The sequence below is a fragment of the Zonotrichia leucophrys genome, chromosome 23, assembly GCF_028769735.1.
Source record: "Zonotrichia leucophrys gambelii isolate GWCS_2022_RI chromosome 23, RI_Zleu_2.0, whole genome shotgun sequence".
In the NCBI taxonomy this organism is placed as follows: Eukaryota; Metazoa; Chordata; class Aves; order Passeriformes; family Passerellidae; genus Zonotrichia; species Zonotrichia leucophrys.
Window position 1 is genome coordinate 2,099,258 of NC_088192.1, and position 21,725 is coordinate 2,120,982.

Consider the following 21,725-nt stretch of genomic DNA (forward strand, 5'->3'; position numbering starts at 1 on the left):
GTTTTTTGGATTTCCACCCCAAAATCCTGACACAATTCATCAGCAAACCCTAAAAATTTGGATTTTGTGGGGCTCCCAGTGAATAAATTAAGGGATTTAGGAGCAGGCCAGGCTGCTCCTACCAGACACATTTTTGATTTTGGCTGCTTCAGGTGTGATCTTGCACCTTTTCCTGGATAATTTTCCATCATATCCATATTTTTTCCCATAATATCCATATTTTTTCCCATAATATCCATATTTTTTTCCATAATATCCACATATGGAAGGGTTTGGATCCACCTTGCTGAGCACAGGGAATTGGGATTTTGAGGGAAGGCCTCACTTGGTGTGAGGGGGAATTTTCTCAGCTGAGCCTCTGATTGCCTTCTTATTTGTTTTAGGGGTTTTTGGGAGGGAGAATCCAAATTTCCACCCCAAAATCCTGACACAATTCATCAGCAAACCCTAAAAATTTGGATTTTTGGGGCTGTTGGGGTGTGAATTAAAGGATTTCAGGAGCCATTTTGGCCAGGCTGCTCCTACCAAACACATTTTTGATTTTGGCTGCTTCAGGTGTGATCTTGCACCTTTTTCTGGGTAATTTTCCATAATATTCATATTTTTTCCCATAATATCTATATTTTTTTCCATAATATCCACATTTGGAAGGGTTTGGATCCACCTTGCTGAGCACAGGGAATTGGGATTTTGAGGGAAGGCCTCACTTGGTGTGAGGGGGAATTTTCTCAGCTGAGCCTCCAATTCTTTTTTATTGGGGTTTTTGGGAGGGAGAATCCAAATTTCCACCCCAAAATCCTGACACCCTTCATCAGCAAACCCTAAAAATTTGGATTTTGTGGGGCTGCCAGTGAATAAATGAAGAGATTTTAGGAGCAGGCCAGGCTGCTCCTACCAAACACATTTTTGATTTTGGCTGCCCCAGGAGTGATGTTGTACATTCTCCTGGATAAATTTCCATTATATCCATATTTTTTTCCATAATATCTATATTTTTTTCCATAATATCCACATTTGGAAGGGTTTGGATCCATCTTGCTGAGCACAGGAAATTGGGATTTTGAGGGAAGGCCTCACTTGGTGTGAGGGGGAATTTTCTCAGCTGAGCCTCTGATTGCCTTCTTATTTGTTTTAGGGGTTTTTGGGAGGGAGAATCCAAATTTCCACCCCAAAATCCTGACATCCTTCATCAGCAAACCCTAAAAACTTTGATTTTGTGGGGCTGCCAGTGAATAAATGAGATTTTAAGAACAGGCCAGGCTGCTCCTACCAGACACATTTTTGATTTTGACTGCCACAGGGGTTACCTTGAACACCTTTTTCTGGGTAATTTTACATAATATCCATTTTTTTTTCCCATAATATCTATATTTTTTTCCATAATATCCACATTTGGAAGGGTTTGGATCCGCCTTGCTGAGCACAGGAAATTGGGATTTTGAGGGAAGGCCTCACTTGGTGTGAGGGGGAATTTTCTCAGCTGAGCCTCCAGTTCTTTTTTATTGAGGTTTTTTGGATTTCCACCCCAAAATCCTGATCCAATTCATCAGCAAACCCTAAAAATTTGGATTTAGTGGGGCTGTTGGGGTGTGAATTGAAGAATTTCAGGAGCCATTTTGGCCAGGCTGCTCCTACCAAACACATTTTTGATTTTGGCTGCTTCAGGTGCAATCTTGCACCTTTTCCTGGATAATTTGCCATAATATCCATATTTTTTCCCATAATATCCATATTTTTTTCCATAATATCCACATTTGGAAGGGTTTGGATCCACCTTGCTGAGCACAGAAAATTGGGATTTTGAGGGAAGGCCTCACTTGGTGTGAGGGGGAACTTTCTCAGCTGAGCCTCCAATTCTTTTTTATTGGGGTTTTTGGAAGGGAAAATCCAAATTTCCGCCCCAAAATCCTGACATAATTCATCAGCAAACCCTAAAAACTTAGATTTTGTGGGGCTGCCAGTGAATAAATGAGATTTTAGGAGCAGGCCAGGCTGCTCCTACCAGACTCATTTTTGATTTTGGCTGCCCCAGGGGTTACCTTGAACACCTTTTTCTGGGTAATTTTCCATAATATCCATATTTTTTTCCATAATATCCATATTTTTTTCCACAATACCCAGCTTTAGAAGGATTTGGATTCACCTTGCTGAGCACAGCAAACTGGGATTTTGAGGGAAGGCCTCACTTGGTGTGAGGGAGAATTTTCTCAGCTGAGCCTCCAATTCTTTTTTATTGGGGTTTTTGGAAGGGAAAATCCAAATTTCCACCTCAAAATCCTGACATAATTCATCAGCAAACCCAAAAATTTGGATTTTGTGGGGCTGCCAGTGAATAAATTGAAGAGATTTTAAGAGCAGGCCAGGCTGCTCCTACCAGACACATTTTTGATTTTGGCTGCCCCAGGAGTGATGTTGTACATTCTCCTGGATAAATTTCCATAATATCCATATTTTTTCCAATAATATCCATATTTTTCTCCATAATATCCATATTTTTTTCCATAATATCCACATTTGGAAGGGTTTGGATCCACCTTGCTGAGCACAGAAAATTGGGATTTTGAGGGAAGGCCTCACTTGGTGTGAGGGGGAATTTTCTCAGCTGAGCCTCTGATTGCCTTCTTATTTGTTTTAGGGGTTTTTGGAAGGGAAAATCCTAATTTCCACCCCAAAATCCTGACACCCTTCATCAGCAAACCCTAAAAATTTGGATTTTGTGGGGCTGCCAGTGAATAAATGAGATTTTAAGAACAGGCCAGGCTGCTCCTACCAGACACATTTTTGATTTTGGCTGCCACAGGGGTTACCTTGAGCACCTTTTTCTGGATAAATTTCCATTATATCCATATTTTTTTCCATAATATCTATATTTTTTTTCCATAATATCTATGTTTTTTTCCCATAATATCCAGCCTTGGAAGGGTTTGGATCCAGGTTTCGGGCCCTGTTCCCTCAGGATATTTTGAAATTTTGATTTTTTGGGCTGTACCTGCAGCAGATTTTGTCCTCATCCTCCAATCCCAGGATTTCTCCTTTTCCCAAACTCCTGCAGGAGCCTTTCCAGAACACAGAAAATGAATTTTAGGAATCCCAACCTTGGCAGAGATTTTATAAATTGACCCAGCAAATGTCAGTGTTTGTCAAAACCCCTCAGGGGAGCTCCCCAAACCCTCCCTGCCTCCAGGTTGTGCTGAATTCCCTCCTCCCTGTGGAATATTCTGATTTTTCCATGGATCAAGGAGAGCTGGGAGTGTTTTTTGGGATGGCTGCTGCCCTGGGGAGGGAGGGAAATGGTGCTGAAAAAAAAAAAATCCCAATTCTGCCCTTTTGCCTTCCCCTCCCAGCCTCAGAGCGTGAGGAGTCAATAAAAATAAACCTTTCTGCAAAGAAAAAAAACGGAATTTTAGCCAAAGGTATCCTGATTTTTAAACCGATTTGACAAATTCTGGAATTCAGATGCGAGGGGAGGGCGCTGAGCTGAACGCAAACCCCAACTCCTCCTGAAGAACAGTAAAATAAACCAAATTTTAAATGCTCCATGTACAACTTCACATTCTTCCCCCTGCTGCCCTAATTCCCCCCTTGATTTGTGATGTCCTAATTATCATATCCAGCCTTAATTAGAGGGGGAAATGCAAATTATCCCGGTGTCCCCAGGAGCTGGGGGTGGCACAGCTCCTGGCTCAGCTCTGGAACCTGGTGCAATAAAGTTCTTGCAGTAAAATCTCTTTTTTTCCTCTGCCTCTCGATGCATTTATTGCAGCTCATTCATGGGCAATAATCACCTTTAATTGGGTTTAATTATCTCCAAGAGTTGGTGCCCCGTGGCTTGGAATTACTGCTGGGAAAAGCTGATTTTAACAGGGAAAAAGGAACAATTCTCTTCTTTTATCTCTAAAAATTATTTTAAAATTTCTTTAAAAATTATTTTTAAATCTTTTAAAATTCTTTTAAAAATTCTTTTAAAATTCTTAAAAAATAATTTAAAAATTCTTTTATATCTTAAAATAAAGAAAGTGGGAGTTGCTGCTGGGAAAAGCTGATTTTAACAGGGGAAAATGAACAATTCTCTTCTTTTATCTCTAAAAATTATTTTAAAATTATTTTAAAATTATTTTAAAATTATTTTAAAATTATTTTAAAATTATTTTAAAATTATTTAAAAATTATTTTTAAATTCTTAAAAATAATTTAAAAATTATATCTTAAAATAAAGAAAGTGGGAGTTGCTGCTGGGAAAAGCTGATTTTAACAGGGGAAAAGGAACAATTCTCTTCTTTTATCTCTAAAAATTATTTTAAAATTTCTTTTTAAATGATTTTAAAATTATTTTAAAATTATTTTTAAATCTTTTAAAATTCTTTTAAAAATTCTTTAAAAATTCTTAAAAAATAATTTAAAAATTCTTTTATATCTTAAAATAAAGAAAGTGGGAGTTGCTGCTGGGAAAAGCTGATTTTAACAGGGGAAAAGGAACAATTCTCTTCTTTTATCTCTAAAAATTATTTTAAAATTTCTTTTTAAATGATTTTAAAATTATTTTTAAATCTTTTGAAATTCTTTTAAAAATTATTTTAAAATTCTTAAAAAATAATTTTAAAATTCTTTTATATCTTAAAATAAATAAAGTGGGAGTTGCTGCTGGGAAAAGCTGATTTTAACAGGGGAAAATGAACAATTCTCTTCTTTTATCTCTAAAAATTATTTTAAAATTTCGTTTTAAATTATTTAGAAATTATTTTAAAATTCTTTTAAAAGATTTTAAAATTCTTTTAAAAATTCTTTCAAAATTCTTAAAAAATAATTTAAAAATTCTTTTATATCTTAAAGAAAGTGGGAGTTGCTGCTGGGAAAAGCTGATTTTAACAGGGAAAAAGGAACAATTATCTTCTTTTATCTCTAAAAATTATTTTAAAATTTCTTTTTAAATGATTTTAAAATTATTTTAAAATTCTTTTTAAAATTCTTTCAAAATTCTTAAAAAATAATTTAAAAATTCTTTTATATCTTAAAGAAAGTGGGAGTTGCTGCTGGGAAAAGCTGATTTTAACAGGGGAAAATGAACAATTGTCTTCTATCTCTTTAAAAACTCTTTTAAAATTCTTTTAAAATTATTTTTAAATTCTTTTAAATTATTTTCTTTTAAAATTCTTTAAAGTCTCTTTCTTTCAAAATTCTTTTCTCTCTTAAAAAAAAATAAAATAAAGTGGAAACTTACCTTGAACCGACCCAAACCACAGCTCTGACCTTTCCCAGGAGCTTTTGCCAAAACTTTTCTGCACAAAGCTTGACCTGGCAGCACCTGAATGGGGGAATTGTTTTGGGGTAAAAATAGGGGAATTTTGGGGTCCTGAATACCAATATTTTCTCAATTTTTACCACTGAAATGCTGTTAATCTATTTAATTAATTGAAATAATTTCAGGTGCTTTTTTTTTTTTCCTGGATTTTTTTTTTTCCCACAGAAATGGAGCTGTTTAATTTATTTAAATTAATTTCAAGGTGTTTCTTTTCCCTGATAACGATCAGCTCTGCTCTGCTGCCATCGGAGAAATCTCCTCCTTGCAAACGGGTTTTGGATTTCCAACATTTATCAGATTTTGGATGGGTTTTGGATTTCCAACATTTATCAGATTTTGGATGGGTTTTGGATTTCCAACATTTATCAGATTTTTCCCATCCCAGAACCAAATTTTTAGTCCCTGTTGGCTGTAAGAGAATAAAACCTCAGCAGGATTGATCCCAGCCCATGGGGAAGTTTTTTTTTCCCTTTGATTGCTGTTTAATTAACAACAATTCACGCATTTGGAATGGCCCAGAGGGGATTTTTATTTTTTTTTTTTTTCCAGCTCTCTGTGCTTTATTCCCGAAGCTGGGGATTCCCATTATCCCTCAGAATTCCCTAAAATTTCAGAAAATTCACTTTGGGAAGCGCCCCTGGATAATCCACAGACGGGTCAGCGACAAATCTGGGACATTTCAAGCAGCGGGGAGGAAACAAAATTTCATCCAAAAGGGGTTTTTATTTCTTTTTTTTTTGAAATTCCGTAGAGAAACTGATAATGATGGTCCCCTGCTTCCCTAAGCGTTGCCATGGCAACAATCGGGATGCAGGGATGGATGGGAAGTGTCACCCTCGGGGGGGGTGGGGACAGCTGTGATGGGGGTTCAGGTGGGAAAATGGGGTTAAAAAGTGGAATAATGGGGTTAAAAAGTGGAATAATGGGGTTCCAGGTGAAAAAATGAGGTTCAGGTGGGATAATGGGGTTAAAAAGTGGAATAATGGGGTTAAAAAGTGGAATAATGGGGTTCCAGGTGGAAAAATGGGGTTAAAAAGTGGAATAATGGGGTTAAAAAGTGGAATAATGGGGTTAAAAAGTGGAATAATGGGGTTCCAGGGGGAATAATGGGGTTACAGATGGAATAATGGGGTTCCAGGTGGGAAAATGGGGTTAAAAAGTGGAATAATGGGGTTAAAAAGTGGAATAATGGGGTTCCAGGTGGAAAAATGGGGTTAAAAAGTGGAATAATGGGGTTCCAGGTGGAAAAATGGGGTTAAAAAGTGGAATAATGGGGTTCCAGGTGGGAAAATGGGGTTAAAAAGTGGAATAATGGGGTTCCAGGTGGAAAAATGGGGTTAAAAAGCAGAATAATGGGGTTCCAAATGGGATAATGGGGTTAAAAAGTGGAATAATGGGGTTCCAGGTGGAAAAATGGGGTTACAGGTGGGAAAATGGGGTTAAAAAGTGGAATAATGGGGTTCCAGGTGGAAAAATGGGGTTAAAAAGTGGAATAATGGGGTTAAAAAGTGGAATAATGGGGTTCCAGGTGAAAAAATGGGGTTAAAAAGTGGAATAATGGGGTTCCAGGTGGAATAATGGGGTTAAAAAGTGGAATAATGGGGTTAAAAAGTGGAATAATGGGGTTCCAGGTGGAAAAATGGGGTTAAAAAGTGGAATAATGGGGTTCCAGGTGGGATAATGGGGTTAAAAAGTGGAATAATGGGGTTACAGGTGGGATAATGGGGTTCCAGGTGGGATAATGGGGTTACAGGGGGAATTACGGGGTTACAGGGGGGATAATGGGGTTAAAAAGTGGAATAATGGGGTTCCAGGTGGAAAAATGGGGTTCAGGTGGGAAAATGGGGTTAAAAAGTGGAATAATGGGGTTCCAGGTGGGATAATGGGGTTACAGGGGGAATTACGGGGTTCCAGGTGGAATAATGGGGTTCCAGGTGGGAAAATGGGGTTAAAAAGTGGAATAATGGGGTTCCAGGTGGAAAAATGGGGTTAAAAAGTGGAATAATGGGGTTAAAAAGTGGAATAATGGGGTTCCAGGTGGGAAAATGGGGTTAAAAAGTGGAATAATGGGGTTACAGGTGAGATAATGGGGTTACAGGGGGGGATAAAGGTGTTAAAGATGGAATAAAGTGGTGACAGATGGAATCATGAGGTTGCAGGTGAAGCAGAGATGGAATAAAAGGGTTACAGGTGGAATAAAGGGGTTACAGATGGAATAATTGGGATACAGGTAGAATAAAGGGGTTAAAGGTGGAAAAATGGGGATACAGGTGGAATAAGGGGTTACAGGTGGAATTAAGGGGTTGGAGTGGGATAATGGGGAAGAGATGGGATAATGGGATTAAAGGTGGAAAAATGGGGATACAGATGGGAAAATGGGGTTACAGGTGGGATAAAGGGGTTAAAGGTGGAATAATGGAGTTACAGGGGGAATAATGAGGATGCAGGTGGAATAATGGGGTTACAGATGGAATAAAGGGGTTCCAGGTGGAATAAAGGGACTGTAGCAGGAAATAAAAGAATTCCATTTGGAATTAGGGTGTTGCAGGAAGGATTCCAGCTGGAATAAAAGGGTTCCAGTTGAATTGGACGGGTTCCAGCTGAATTAGAGGGGTTTCAGCTGGAATAAAAGGATTCCAGCTGGAATAGAGGGGTTCCAGTAGGAATAAAGTGGTTCCAGCTGGAATAAAGGGGTTCTAGGTGGAATAAAGGATTCCAGATGGGATGAAGGATTCCCGTTGGGATGAAGGATTCCAGCTGGGATGAAGGATTCCCGTTGGGATGAAGGATTCCAGCTGGGATGAAGGATTCCAGCTGGGATGAAGGGTTCCAGCTGGGATGAAGGATTCCAGATGGGATGAAGGATTCCCGTTGGGATGAAGGATTCCCGTTGGGATGAAGGGTTCCAGCTGGGATGAAGGATTCCCGTTGGGATGAAGGGTTCCAGATGGGATGAAGGATTCCAGCTGGGATGAAGGATTCCCGTTGGGATGAAGGGTTCCAGTTGGGATGAAGGATTCCCGTTGGGATGAAGGATTCCAGCTGGGATGAAGGGTTCCAGATGGGATGAAGGATTCCAGATGGGATGAAGGATTCCAGCTGGGATGAAGGATTCCCGTTGGGATGAAGGGTTCCAGCTGGGATGAAGGGTTCCAGATGGGATGAAGGATTCCAGCTGGGATGAAGGATTCCAGATGGGATGAAGGGTTCCAGTTGGGATGAAGGATTCCAGCTGGGATGAAGGATTCCAGATGGGATGAAGGATTCCCGTTGGGATGAAGGGTTCCAGCTGGGATGAAGGATTCCCGTTGGGATGAAGGATTCCCGTTGGGATGAAGGGTTCCAGCTGGGATGAAGGGTTCCAGCTGGGATGAAGGATTCCCATTGGGATGAAGGATTCCAGCTGGGATGAAGGGTTCCAGCTGGGATGAAGGATTCCCGTTGGGATGAAGGATTCCCATTGGGATGAAGGGTTCCCTGGATGAAGGATTCCAGCTGGGATGAAGGATTCCGATGGATGAAGGGTTCCTGGGATGAAGGATTCCCGATTTGGGATGAAGGATTCCCGATGGATGAAGGATTCCCGTTGGGATGAAGGGTTCCCATTGGGATGAAGGATTCCCGTTGGGATGAAGGATTCCAGTTGGGATGAAGGATTCCCGTTGGGATGAAGGGTTCCCGTTGGGATGAAGGATTCCTGTTGGGATGAAGGGTTCCAGTTGGGATGAAGGATTCCAGCTGGGATGAAGGGTTCCTGGGATGAAGGATTCCCGTTGGGATGAAGGATTCCCGTTGGGATGAAGGATTCCAGATGGGATGAAGGATTCCGGATGGGATGAAGGATTCCAGCTGGGATGAAGGATTCCCGTTGGGATGAAGGATTCCCGTTGGGATGAAGGATTCCAGCTGGGATGAAGGATTCCCGTTGGGATGAAGGGTTCCCGTTGGGATGAAGGATTCCCGATGGGATGAAGGATTCCAGATGGGATGAAGGATTCCGTTGGGATGAAGGATTCCTGTTGGGATGAAGGGTTCCTGTTGGGATGAAGGATTCCAGATGGGATGAAGGGTTCCAGCTGGGATGAAGGGTTCCCGTTGGGATGAAGGATTCCCGTTGGGATGAAGGGTTCCCGTTGGGATGAAGGGTTCCAGCTGGGATGAAGGATTCCCGTTGGGATGAAGATTCCCGTCGGGATGAAGGGTTCCCGATGGGATGAAGGGTTCCAGCTGAAGGACACCTTGCAGGAGAGCAGTGCTGATCCCAGCTCCTGCTCCATCCAGGGAGGAAGAGCCTCCCTGTGCTTCCTCCACCCCCTGAGCTCGCTGATTTTCAGGACTTTTGTTTGTTAATTCTTTCCCCTGGAAAATGGGGATTTTTGGGAGGTTATAATGGGAGACAGGGAATGTTCCCAAATCTAGGAAGGCAGGAAAAAATAGGAATGTTCTGCTGGAAAATGAGGATTTTTAGGGGGTAATAAAGGGAGGCAAGGAGCATTCCCAGATGCAGAGAAGTAGGAATAGTCAGGAATTTTCTCCTGGAAAATGGGGATTTTTTGGAGGTTATAATGGGAGACAGGAAAACTCTGGAATTTTCTGCTGGAAAATGGGGATTTTTTGGAGGTTATAATGGGAGACAGGAAAACTCTGGAATGTTCTGTTGGAAAATGGGGATTTTTGGGAGGTTATAATGGGAGACAGGAAAACTCTGGAATTTTCTGCTGGAAAATGGGGATTTTTTGGGGGCAATAAAGGAAGGCAATGAGTGTTCCCAGGTGTGGAGAGGCAGGAAAACTCTGGAATTTTCTGGAAAACGGGGCCGAGCAGGGAGAGAGCAGAGGCTGAGGAGAGCTGTGGTAATTAGGGCAGGGATGGGGCAGCAGATGAGTCGCTCAGGGATTAGGGAAATCTCGGCAGGATTATTCCAAAGGAAAATCCAAAATCCGGCAGCTGCTGGGTCTGAGCAGGGCAGGGACACCTTCCCCTGTCCCTGCTCATTCCAAACCCAGCCTGGCCCTTCTGCCAGGAAAATCCATCCACAAACAGCAGAGGTTTGTGCCCAAAAAGGAGACAGAGGAGTCCTGGAACTTTATTCCAATCAAGGCAGAGGCCATGGGGCATCCACTGGGATTTCTCCAATTTTTGGAGGATGCAGCCTCCTTTTTATCCCAATTTCCCAGCTGCATTTCCCTTCTCTCTTTCCCCATTTCTGAGGTACTTGAGAAGTTCAGAGTTCCCAGAACCCAGAGATTCCCCTCTAATGTACAACCCTCCCTTTTAATTTATAATTTTTATGGAATTTAGGGAGTTTTCCCCATTTCTGAGGTACTTGAGAGGTTCAGACTCCCCAATATGCCTGATCCCAAAGATTCCCCTCTAATGTACAACCCTCCCTTTTAATTTTGAATTCTTACGGAATTTAGGGGTTTTTCTTCCCCATTTCTGAGGTACTTGAGAGGTTCAGACTCCCCAATACGCCTGATCCCAAAGATTTCCCCTCTGATGTATAACCTTGATTTTTAATTATTAATTCCTATGAATTTAAGGGTTTTCCTCCATTTCTGAGGTACATGAGAGGTTCAGACTCCCCTATACGCCTGATACCAAAGATTTCCTGAAAATTCCCCTCTAATATATATATATATATATATATATATGAACTATAACCTTCATTTTTAATTATTAATTTTGATGGAATTTGGGTTTTTTCCCCCCCATTTCTGAGGTACTTGAAAGGTTCAGACTTCCCAAAACACCCGATACAGAAGATTTCTTTCTAATGAATAACCCACCCTTTGAATTTTCAATTCTTATAGAATTTAGGGGTTTTTCCCCATTTCTGAAGTACTTGAGAGGTTCAGACTTCCCAGAACACCTGATCCCAAAGATTCCCCTCTAATGTACAACCCTCCCTTCGAATTTTTAATTCTTATGGAATTTAGGGGTTTTCCTTCCCCATTGTTTCTTTCATCTCTCAAAGTCTAATTTAATCAGCAAACCTAAAGTTTGTTTGTAAAATGAAATCTCTTTTCCCATTCACCAATCAGTGGAATCCTTCCCATTGTTCCTTTTATTTCCCAGCGCTGGTTTCATCTCCCAGCTGGTTTGGGAAGACAAATTTGCTTTTCCTGTCACTTCCAGGGATGTTTGCAGGGCTGGAGGGGACAATCCCTGAATCCCTCCTGTGTCCCCGCCCTCCTCATCCCATTGGCACCTCCCAAAATCCCCATCCCTCATTCCAGAGGGATTTTCCAGTGCCTTTTATCCCTGCCTGGGCTGGTGGCACTTGGTGATGTCCCCAAAGTGTCACCTCCTGTCCCTGGGGCTGTGCCCTTTGCCCAGCAGACATTTCCCGTGACTGTGCAAATAATATCAATTAATTAAAAGGGGAAAATCAAACCCAGCCTCGTTTATAATTAGATCATCCACAGGCTTAATTAATTATGTTAATAGGGCCTGGGGAGACGTGCAGGGATGGGAACAGCGGGATTGGGAGCAGAGGGAATTTGGGATGTGTGGATGGGGGTGCTGGTCCCCATATGGGGGTGTCACTGGTCCTGTCCCTGCTCTGGGGACTGGTGGGGACTGGTGGGGACTGGTGGGGACTGGTGGGGACTGGTGGGTGTCCTTTCCCCACCCGTGGAATGAGGCTCGTCCCTTCAGCTGAAGGAGTTTCCCACCCCAAGGTTTTTCCAAGGTCTGTGAATTTTCCCTGCCTCCCATCATTACCTCCCCAAAAATTTGGGGTCTGGAATGGGAAACTGGGGAATTGGAATGGGAAATTGAGGAATGGAATGTGGATTTGGGGTCTGGGATGTAAAAGTTGGGGTCTGGAACATTGAATTGGGATCTGGAACGTGGAATTGGGGTCGGGAATGGGAAATTGGGGTCTAGAGTGTGGAATTGGGGAATGGAATGGGAAACTGGGGTCTGGAATGTAAAATGTGTGGTCTGGAACATGGAATTGGAGTCTGTAATGTGGAACTGGGGTCTTTTTTTGTGGTTTCCCCCCCGGAGCCCTCACTGTGTCCCTGTGCCCCAGTTCTGCCTCTCCTGGGAATGGGACACTCCCAGGACATGGAGGGACATGAGGGGACATGGAGAGGACATGGAAGGGACATGGAAGGGACATGGAAGGGACATGGAGGGACATGGAGGGACATGGAAGGGACATGGAAGGGACATGGAAGGGACATGGAAGGGACATGGAAGGGACATGGAGGGACATGGAGGGACATGGAGGGGATATGGAGGGGACATGGAGGGGACATGGAGGGGACATGGAGGGGACATGGGGGGACATGGAGGGGACATGAGGGGACATGAGGGGACATGGAGGGACATGGAGGGACATGGAGGGACATGGAAGGACATGGAGGGGACATGGAGGGGACATGGAGGGGACATGGAAGGGACATGGAGGGGACATGGAGGGACATGGAGGGGACATGGAGGGGACATGGAGGGGACATGGAGGGGACATGGAGGGACATGGAAGGACATGGAGGGGACATGGAGGGGACATGGAGGGGACATGGAAGGACATGGAGGGGACATGGAGGGGACATGGAGGGACATGGAGGGGCATGGAGGGGACATGGAGGGACATGGAGGGGACATGGAGGGCATGGAGGGACAGGGAGGGGACAGGGAGGGGACAGGGAGGGGACATGGAGGGACATGGAGGGGACATGGAGGGGACATGGAGGGGACATGGAGGGGACATGGAGGGGACATGGAGGGGACATGGAAGGACATGGAGGGGACATGGAGGGACATGGAGGGACATGGAGGGACATGGAGGGGACATGGAGGGACATGGAGGGACATGGAGGGGACATGGAGGGGACATGGAGGGACATGGAGGGGACATGGAGGGACATGGAGGGGACATGGAGGGGACATGGAGGGACATGGACGGGACATGGAGGGGACATGGAGGGGACATGGAGGGGACATGGAGGGGACATGGAGGGGACATGGAGGGGGCATGGAGGGGGCATGGAGGGGGCATGGATGGGGCATGGAGGGACATGGAGGGGACATGGAGGGACATGGAGGGACATGGAGGGGACATGGAGGGGACATGGAAGGACATGGAGGGACATGGAGGGGACATGGAGGGGACATGGAGGGACATGGAGGGGACATGGAGGGGACATGGAGGGGACATGGAGGGGACATGGAGGGGACATGGAGGGACATGGAGGGACAGGGAGGGACATGGAGGGACATGGAGGGACATGGAGGGGACATGGAGGGGACATGGAGGGGACATGGAGGGGACATGGAGGGACATGGAGTGGATATGGAGGGGACATGGAGGGGACATGGAGGGACATGGAGGGGACATGGAGGGGATATGGAGGGGACATGGAGGGGCATGGAGGGACATGGAGGGACATGGAGGGGACATGGAGGGAACATGAGGGGACATGGAGGGGACATGGAGGGGATATGGAGGGACATGGAGGGGACATGGAGGGGACATGGGACGGGGGACATGGAGGGGACATGGAGGGGACATGGAGGGAATGAGGGGACATGGAGGGACATGGAGGGGACATGGAGGGGACATAGGGAGGGGACATGGAGGGGACATGGAAGGGGACATGGAGGGGACATGGAGGGGACATGGAGGGACATGGAGGGACATGGATGGGGACATGGATGGGGACATGGAGGGGACATGGAGGGGACATGGAGGGACATGGAGGGGACATGGAGGGACATGGAGGGACATGGAGGGGACATGGAGGGGACATGGAGGGACATGGAGGGACATGGAGGGGACATGGAGGGGACATGGAGGGACATGGAGGGACATGGAGGGGACATGGAGGGGACATGGAGGGACATGGAGGGACATGGAGGGACATGAGGGACATGGAGGGACATGGAGGGACATGGAGGGACATGAGGGACATGGAGGGGGCATGGAGGGGACATGGAGGGACATGGAGGGGACATGGAGGGGACATGAGGGGACATGGAGGGACATGGAGGGACAGAGGGGACATGGAGGGACATGAGGGGACATGGAGGGACATGGAGGGGACATGGAGGGACATGGAGGGGACATGGAGGGGACATGAGGGGACATGGAGGGACATGGAGGGACATGGAGGGACATGGAGGGGACATGGAGGGACATGGAGGGACTGGGGACATGGAAGGACTGGAGGGACATGGAGGGGACATGGAGGGACATGGAGGGACAGGAGGGGACAGGAGGGGACATGGAGGGACATGGAGGGGACATGGAGGGGACATGGAGGGGACATGGAGGGGACATGGAGGGGACATGGAGCCCTCCTGCAGCTCCTGCAGAGCTTCCCTGGGCTGGGCTGGGAAATTGGCCTGGCTGGGGTGGGGAGCAGCTTTGTCCTGGAATCCAGAGCATCCTGATCCTAAATCCCAGAGGAGCCTGGTCCTGGGATCCAGAGCATCCCTGTCCTGGATTCCAGAGCAGTCTTGTGCTGGGATCTTAGAGCAGCCTAACCCTGGATCCCAGAGCAGCCTGGTCCTGGGATCCAGAGCAGCCTGATCCTAAATCCCAGAGCATCCTTGTCCTGGGGTCTGGAATATTCCTGACCCTGGGATCCAGAGCATTCCTGACCCTGGATCCCAGAACATTCTTGAATTGGGATCCAGAACGGCCTGACCATGGACTCCAGAGCATCCCTGACCCTGGATCCCAGAACAGTCTGATCCTGGATCCCAGAGCATCCTTGTCCTGGGGTCTGGAATATTCCTGACCCTGGGATCCAGAGCATCCCTGACCCTGGATCCCAGAACAGTCTGATCCTAAATCCCAGAGCATCCTTGTCCTGGATCCCAGATCATCCTTGTCCTGGGGTCTGGAGCATCTCTGATCCTGGAGTGCAGCACATCCCCGTCATTGGGTCAAGAACATCTTTGTCCTGAAGTCCAAAGCATCCTTGTCCTGAGGTCTGGAACATTCCTGACCCTGGAACCCAAAGCATCCCTGACCCTGGATCCCAGAACATCCTTGTCCTGGAGTCTGGAGCATCCTGGACCACAGGACATCCCTGTCCTGGGATCCAGAGCAGCCTGACCATGGACTCCAGAGCATCCCTGATCCTGGTTCCCAGAACATCCTTGTCCCCGGGTCTGAAACATCCCTGACCCTGGATCCCACAGCATCCTTGTCCTGGGATCCAGGGCCCTTTTTTTGGGGTGCAGAGCCTGCCCATGGTTCCTGCAGCAGCTGAGCCGTGCTGGGAGCAGCTGGGTCCTGCCAGGAGCCTTTCCCAGAGGAGCGGCATTCCCAGGAGGAGCAGTGAATTCCCAGAACAGTGGATTTCCAGGACTAGCAGTGAATTCCCAGAGCAGTGTATTCCCAGAGCAGCATTCCCAGAGCAGCAGTGCATTCCCAGAGCAGCAGTGAATTCCCGGGAGGAGCACTGCATTCCCAGAGCAGCAGTGCATTCCCAGAGCAGCAGCATTCCCAGGAGCAGCAGTGCATTCCCAGAGCAGCAGCGCATTCCCAGAGCAGCAGCGCATTCCCAGAGCAGCATTCCCAAAGTAGCAGCATTCCCAGAGCAGCAGTGCATTCCCAGGAACAGCATTCCCAGAGCAGCATTCCCAGATAAGCAGTGCATTCCCAGAGCAGCAGCATTCCCAGGAGTAGCAGTGCATTCCCAGAGCAGCAGCATTCCCAGAGCAGCATTCCCAGAGCAGCAGTGCATTCCCAGAGCAGCAGCATTCCCAGAGCAGCATTCCCAGAGCAGCAGCGCATTCCCAGAGCAGCATTCCCAGAGCAGCATTCCCAGAGCAGCAGCATTCCCAGGAGCAGCAGTGCATTCCCAGAGCAGCAGCATTCCCAAAGTAGCAGCATTCCCAGAGCAGCAGTGCATTCCCAGAGCAGCATTCCCAGAGCAGCAGTGCATTCCCAGAGCAGCATTCCCAGAGCAGCATTCCCAGAGCAGCAGCATTCCCAGAGCAGCAGCGCATTCCCAGGAGCAGCATTCCCAGAGCAGCATTCCCAGAGCAGCAGTGCATTCCCAGAGCAGCATTCCCAGAGCAGCAGCAGCATTCCCAGAGCAGCATTCCCAGAGCAGCAGTGCATTCCCAGAGCAGCATTCCCAGAGCAGCATTCCCAGAGCAGCATTCCCAGAGCAGCATTCCCTGAGCAGCAGCAGCATTCCCAAAGTAGCAGCATTCCCAAAGTAGCAGCATTCCCAGAGCAGCAGCGCATTCCCAGAGCAGCATTCCCAGAGCAGCATTCCCAGGAGCAGCAGTGCATTCCCAGAGCAGCATTCCCAGAGCAGCCTCCCCGCGGCAGAGGGCAGCAGCAGCCTGGGCACGGCGGGCGGCCGGAGCCTTTGCCGCGGCTTCGGGGTCTCTGGGAGGCGGGATGGGCACCCCGGGATGGGGTTTGGGGTCCCAGAGGGGGATTTGTGGCAGGGGGAGCTCAGGGCCTGCAGGAGAACGGGGGCTGAGCTTCCCTGGGCTGGGATCTGTCCTGGCACAGCAGGATGGGATTCCTTTCCTTCCCCTTTCCTTTTCTCCTTCTCCTTTTCCCATTCCTTGTAATTTCCTTCTCTTTCCCTTTTCCCCTTGTCCTTTCCTTTTCTCCTTCTCTCTTTTTCCTTTCCTTCTTCCTCTCCTTTCCCTTCTCTTTTTCCTTTCCTTCTTCCTTTTCTCTTTCTCTTTTCCCTTTCCTTTCTCTTTTCCCTTTCCTTTCCCTTTTCCCTTTCCTTTCCCTTTTCCTTTCCTTTCCTTTCCTTTCCTTTCCCTTTCCTTCTTCCTTTCTCCTTCTTCTTTTCCTTTCCTTTCCTTTCCTTTTCCTTTCCCTTTCCCTTTCCTTTCCTCTTTCCTTTCCTTTCCTTTCCTTTCCTTCCCTTTCCTTCCCTTTCCTTCCCTTTCCTTCCCTTTCCCCTTTCCTACTTTATAGCCCCAAACTCCATAAAAGCAAAGCCAGAATTACCTCGTTCTCCTTGGGAAACGATTCCAGGTTTTATCTGCAGATAATAAAAGGCAATGATTGTTCCGTGTAGTTAAATATATATTTATTTTAATATATATTATTTAGTCTTTATGGATCTGTGCAGCTCTGGCAGCCTCCCTGGGATTGGGAGAAGGATTTTGGGGGAAAATTTGGGTTTGAAAAGGCTGGAGACCTTCCCAACTGGCAGAGAAGGGAATGAGAGAAGATTTTGGGGAATTTTGGGTGTATAATGGCTGGAACTTCCATTTCCCCATCCGAGGCAAAAGGATGAGAAGGAATTTGGGTGGAAAGGACTGCTGACTTCCACTGGCGGAGAAAGGATGGGGGAAGATTTGGGGGAATTTTGGGGCTGTAATAATGAGCTGGAAACTTTCCCATTTTCCCTCATCCCGGCAGGAGAAAAGGAATGGGGAGAAGGATTTTGGGGCTGTGATAAGGAGCTGGAGACCTTCCCAGCTTTCCTGGGATAAAGTTTAAGGAGTGGGAAGGATCCGGAGCCGCGGCACAGCTCTAATCCCAGGTAATTGGATTTACAGGCAGCGCTGGATCCAATTACAGGGCCCTAATTAGCGGCCCGCCGTTACAAGCGCGCCGCGCCTCGCTCACAACAGTTGGGATTAATTCTTCCAGGATCCACAGGCGGCCGCTGAGGCGGGATCCGAGCGGAATGAGGAAAATCCAGCGCTGCCAGGGGTGATGGGCACAGCCCTGGAATTCCAGGATCCTGCTGGATCCTCCCTGGAGCGATGTGGGATTGATGGAGTGAATCCAGAGGAGGCCGTGGGGATGCTCCAGGAATGTTCCCCTGGAAAGGAGAAGGATCCAGGGAGAGCTGGAGAGGCACCGGGGACAAGGGATGGAGGGACAGGACACAGGGAATGGCTCCAAACCGGGAAAGGGGAGGTTGGGGTGGGATATTGGGGAGGAATTCCTGGAAAAGCTGCGGCTGCCCCATCCCTGGGAATGTCCAAGGCCAGCTTGGAGCAGCCTGGGATGGTGGGAGGTGTCCCTGTCCATGGAAGGAGATGGGGTTTAGGATCCTTTCCAACCCATTCCACAGTTCTATGATGAAGTCCTGGAATTCCCAGAGATTCCCCATGGATATTCCCATACAAGCACACACCAGATCCCCATGTGGAGCACCCCCTTTTCCACCCTTCCCAGCCCCTCTCCAGCACTTCCCACCTTTCTCCGGGGGTGTTTATTCCTTATCCTTCCCTGCTGGATTGAGCCATTCCCAATAAAAGGCCTAAATTTGGGGATTGCTTTATTCCATGGCAATCCTTGGCTGTGGAGATGCTGCAGCTCCAGGTCTCTGCCCTATAGCAGTGCTGGGATCCATCCTCTGGGAAAAAAAATAAAATCCCAAAGTTACAAAAGGTCAAGGAATTTTCATCACTCCAGCATTCCCTGGGGTTTTCCTGCATCCCAAGGGGCAGCAGAGCTCTGGGATTCCCTGCCAGGCATCTGTTGTCCCATTTCTGGGTCAGGAAAAGGGAATTGTCCAAGAATCCTGGAGTTCCCAGCCCTGGAAAAGCAGTGGGATCATTTCTCTGTTTGCTGCTCCTCATTAGGATGTTCCTGAGCATCCTCCAGCTCCCAGCTCGGGACACCAATCCAGCACAAGCCAGAGGCTTATCCAAACAGGGAATCTTCCTCGGTGGTTTCAAACTAAACTTGATAAATCCTTCATAAAAAGAAGAAGAGATTTCATGAAAGAAGAAGGGAATTCATCTCCAAAGCGTCCACGAGGAGCTGGGGATGGATAACAGCTCTGGAGCTGCACGTCTTCATCTGAGCCCGGATTCTCCCCCTGGCTGCACATTCCCTCCTGTTCCCAATGGATTTTTCCTGCTGCTGGAGAAATCCCAGCCTGGGGATGTCCCCAAGGCCCTGCCCCTGGCTTTGGTGTCCCACAGGAGCTGGGATTTGATTCTGGATCTTGGGAATTTGTGGGATGCACTGATGGACTTTAGCTCGTCCTTAATTAATTAAGCCTGTGGATGATCTAATTATAAACGAGGCTAGGTTTGATTTCCCCTTTTAATGAATTGGTATTATTTGCACAGTCATGGGAAATGTCTGCTGGGCAAAGGGCACAGCCCCAGGGACAGGAGGTGACACTTTGGGGACATCACCAAGTGCCACCACCCCAGGCAGGGATAGAAGGCACGGGAAAATCCCTCTGGAATGAGGGATGGGGATTTTGGGAGGTGCCAATGGGATGAGGAGGGCGGGGACGCAGGAGGGATCCCAGATCCTTCCTGGGATCATCCCACCATTGTGACAAGTGGGGACATCAGCCCGTGTCCCTGCTCATCCTGAGCCCTCTATTCCCAGATTTGGGAGTGCCAGGATGGGAAAAGCACCGAATTTGGTGACAGGGACATTCCTTGGCTGCTCTGGGGAAGCTCCAGCAGATCCCTCAAATCCGCATCTCCGGCCTCTCCATCCTTTTATTCCCAACCCTCTCTGCCTTCCTCTCCCTCCCCGAGCCCCCCCAGCTCCTCAGGCAGGGCTTTGATCTCCGGCAAGCCCCTTCCTCTCCCTCGGAACCCTCTGGAATGCTCATTAAAATGGATGAGCTCCCTTTGATCGCCGCCCGTGCTCGCAGGACCTTTCCCGGCTCAGCTCTTCCCTTTCATCCCCGCTCCGGGAGCTGCTCCCCATTCCCGGGAAATGTGGGGGATCCCAGGCTTTGGGGAGCCCACAGGGTCCTGCTGGATCCCTGGGAGCTCGGCAGGGAAAAGCTGGAGGGGTTTTGGGGAGCTCGGAGGTGGTGCTGGAACTCCGGGGAAAACGGGAAAGGGGAAGATGAAAACGATCCCGGGGAGAAAAAAAGGAAAAGGTTGGGGAGGAAAAGGAGGAGGAGGCCAAGGGCGGCTGCTCCACCAGGGCAAAGCTCGTCAGGCCTTTGGCTGGGTTGGATAAATCAGGATTAATTAATTAATTAATTAATTATTCATCTTCCTGTTCCCATGCCTGGATTGCAGTCTGGGCGCTCCCTGCTCTGAGCAGGGCTGCGGGAGCTGGGATGGGAATGGGGCTGGGAATTGGGGACATGGGCAGTGAGGGTGCAGGGACACAGGGATGCAGGGCACGGGGATTTGGGGATTTGGAGGTGCAGGGAATGGGAATGAGGGGTGCAGCTGCCAGGGTTTGCAGACGCAGGGATGTGGGATGGGGGCGACATTCCTTTGTCCCACCTCGGCCTTTTGTCCCATCATTGTCCCTCTGTCCCTCCAGGATCCCCTTATCCCACCCTGGTCCTTTGTCCCATCATTGTCTCAATATTGTCCCACCATTGTCCCTTCTCCCATCATGGTCCCTTGTGCCATCACTGTCTCAATATTGTCCCATCTTTATCTCTTATCCCATCATTGTCCCTCCATCCCATCAGGGTCCCTTGTCCCATCATTGTCCCACTATTGTCCCATCATTGTCCCTCCATCCCATCAGCGTTCTTGTCCCATTATTGTCCCAATATCATCCCATCATTGTCCCACCATTGTCCCATCACTGTCCTTCTGTCCCAGCACGGTCCCTTGTCCCACCATTGTCCCATTACATATCTCTTGTCCCATCATTATCCCATATTTCCTCTGTCCCATCATTGTCCCATCTCCCACATTGTCCCTGTCCATCACGGTCCCTTGTCCCATCATCGTCCCATCATTATCTCTTGTCCCATCATTGTCCCACCATGGTCCTAGTAATGTCCCATCATTGTCCCTGTGTCCCAGCATGGTCCCTTGTCCCCTCATTGTCCCACCATTGTCCCTGGTCCCATTCCACGTTGTCCCCTTGCATCCCACCACGTCCCATAATGTCCATCCTGTCCCTTGTCCCATCATTTGTCCCACCATTGTCCCCTCACTGTCCCATCACTGCGTCTGTCCCCCGTCTTTGTCCCACCATGCCCTTTCCCATCATTGTCCCACCATTATCCTGTCCCCTCATTGTCCCATCGTTGTCCCCTCAGAATTCCATCATTGTCCCATATGTCTCCCCACCATTGTCCCCTCATTGTCCCATCCTGTCCTCTGTCCCAATCCATTGTCCCACCATTTCGTCTAGTCCTGGAGACCACCGTCCTTGTCCCCGTCCTGTCCCAATCCCCATTGCTCCCCCTGTCCTCTGTCCCAACCATCCTCGTCCACCATGTCCCATTGTCCCACCGTTGTCCGTCTGTCCCAGCCCGGTCCCTTGTCCCACCGTTGTCCGCCTGTCCCAGCCCGGTCCCTTGTCCCCTCATTGTCCCACCGTTGTCCGTCTGTCCCAGCCCGGTCCCTTGTCCCACCATTGTCCCACCATTGTCCCACCGTTGTCCGTCTGTCCCAGCCCGGTCCCTTGTCCCACCATTGTCCCACCGTTGTCCGTCTGTCCCAGCCCGGTCCCTTGTCCCACCATTGTCCCCTCATTGTCCCACCGTTGTCCGTCTGTCCCAGCGCGGTC

The 21,725-nt window shown here is 48.0% G+C and overlaps 1 long non-coding RNA gene across 1 annotated transcript; it reads right to left on the minus strand.

Moving 5' to 3' along the window:
* Positions 1-17,598: 17,598 nt before the first annotated feature.
* LOC135457314 (uncharacterized) lies at positions 17,599-21,467 on the minus strand. The gene is made up of 3 exons (XR_010442694.1): positions 21,449-21,467; positions 18,456-18,615; positions 17,599-18,075 (listed from the first exon to the last, which is right to left on the minus strand). It is a non-coding gene; the product is annotated as an uncharacterized LOC135457314 (long non-coding RNA).
* Positions 21,468-21,725: the final 258 nt, after the last annotated feature.